Source organism: Bactrocera tryoni, chromosome 4 (assembly GCF_016617805.1).
Source record: "Bactrocera tryoni isolate S06 chromosome 4, CSIRO_BtryS06_freeze2, whole genome shotgun sequence".
Taxonomy (NCBI): Eukaryota; Metazoa; Arthropoda; class Insecta; order Diptera; family Tephritidae; genus Bactrocera; species Bactrocera tryoni.
Genome location: NC_052502.1, coordinates 64409810 through 64412307, shown reverse-complemented (window position 1 = coordinate 64412307; position 2498 = coordinate 64409810).

Below are 2498 nucleotides of genomic sequence, written 5' to 3'. Positions count from 1 at the left end.
GATATGATAGTGACACCGAGTCTGGCTTCAATCAACTAACTTCATGAGTACTTCACTTATATATGTATTCGCCGGCTATCGAGTTTAACCTCCAGAGGCTTTGCGATGTAGTTTTCTTTGCGACTGTAATTCCCAGCAAGCAAACCCGCTGCAGCTCTTCCAGGGGTTGAATGCAATATTTTTTCGATAATCCTATTTACCACAGCACCGCACCATATGTTAGTATGGAACGGATGATACTTGGGCAGAATCATTGGATCATGTGAGGTCGTTACCTATGCTAAGGGGCAATGACTCTTCTGCAGGAGTTCCAGTTTCGAAGGGGTTTGAAAGTTCTCTATGTGTGCTTTCGAGCGTATTTTTTAACTAGAATAACTCCAATATATTTTACAGAGTTCGAGAATATAATAGTTCTAAAAGAGAGGCGTTTGAATTGCGAAAATTATGTTCTTCTTTTGAAAAGTCAAATTTTTTTCGTTATCGACTTTAAATAAGTTTTAAATAAAATGTATAAGACATTAAGATTAAAAATAATAAAAGCCACGACTTCTTTTAATTAGCAAATAACTTACTTATTTTCGAACCATTTTTCATTCACCACTTCCCAAAGAATTCTCTTTATATTCGAAAATTGCATGTCAATCTTCTTCACCGATCCAAACGGACGCACAGCCAACCCGCACGCAATATGGAGACCGCTCTTGTCGCGCATCGTGTACGCCCTAATTTTTCGTTAATGCTAACATAAAAGCGCGATATTTTAATATGCAGTTGGCACCTTAAATATTTTGTAAAATACACAGCAAATGTCGGCAAGAAATGCAATCAATATTGCCAGTAGCAGTCGACGGTGGCGACAAAAAATAACCGGTGGGCCGAAATTCAAGGTTGCCATTCGCCACGAAAGAAAACCCGAGCGGTTGCTTGCATAAATGTAACTATGTGAATTGTATGTGCGCATACAACACACATACATACTTTGCAAAGTAGTTGAGTGCAAAGTCTTCGGTCTTTGTATTGGCAAAACCGATGCCTAAGCATGCGAATTACCAAAGCCTTAGGTTTGCACCTCAAACGCCAAACAGAACCGTTGCGTATAAACAATATTATTAGCTAGAAAATACTTATAAACGGCTAATTTTTGTCACTTGAGCATTTCGTTAGCATATGAGTAACTAGCAGTCAACTGTTGCGCATAAAAACGTGCCACCCTCAAACTCTGCCATATTTGTCACGTAGTTACACGCATATGTAAGTACCCACAAGTATATAGAGGTACAGCAAGTTTATATGGGAACCTAAAATTACCAATGCACACGTCAGGCTAACAAAACAGCCAAATACCTCATTGTGGAAATTATTGCGTTGCATAAATTTTTAAATTAGTACGCTGACTTTTACCTTATTTGCTAATACTTTGACTTTTGGGCGCATACCGCATACGAATATGCCGTTAAGTGCATATGTAACATAACAGGTGGGTAATACAAGAACTGTATCTACTCAATTCGTGGTTTTTGTAGTACATAATTTAGTATATAATAACAACTAAGTTGGGTTAGGTTAGGTTATGAGATCTATACTAATAAGGATATCATTTGAACACCTTAGAACGTTGGTCTGTTGAGATACTTAAGCTCCTATAACGGGTTTTTCAATAAGAGCGCTACAAAGCACTTTAAATAAAACAATTGAAAATGAAATGAAATTCTTTCAATGATGTTGACCAAAATTTCTTTGCAAAATACGCCACAACGACATCACAGAGATTCAAAATGCTTGAGAACGACGTGTGAGAGACTGATTTGGGTCTTCCTTAACTGATGCGTCAGCGCAGTGGCGTAGCTACAACTTCGGGCGCCCGGGGCCAAGGATGTTCTCGCCCCCCTTTATCTACCTATGTACCTAAATATCTTCGATATTAAGTATATAAAATTTGGGAAGGCCACGCAAATTCTGAAGTTCCAAATTTCTCACAATACGGTTTTTGAGGAAATTGATAGTAAATTTACAAGACATCTTATTAAAAGCCATAAAAAAACCCATTTTCGCCCTATATCTTGTACACTTTTGACACAATTTTCAGGAATTTTTGCCCGAATTGGAGTTTTAAAAAACAGCGAAGATCGTTTTGCCGCCCCCAAGACGTTGCGCCCGGGGCGACGGCCCCCTTCGCCCCCCCCAGTAATATTCTCGACACTACAGGCACTTCTTTGTCTCACTGGCGCGGGAACATTTTGTACTGTGTCTGTGGATTCAAAAATTTTCCTCCAGATGCTGGTTTATTAGTCTGACAGGACGATTTTGACGTCCATAAATAAATTTTAATAATTTCGACTCATTGTTGGGTCGTATATCTTTCCATGATGAAATGGCAAACCTTACTGAAAAACAGTGTCAAAACAGCGGGAAAAAATATGGCGTCGTTTCGGTCTACTTTTGTAGCGTCCCAATTGAAAAACCCCTTAGTTCGCTGGTCGAGTTAAAATTTGATTACC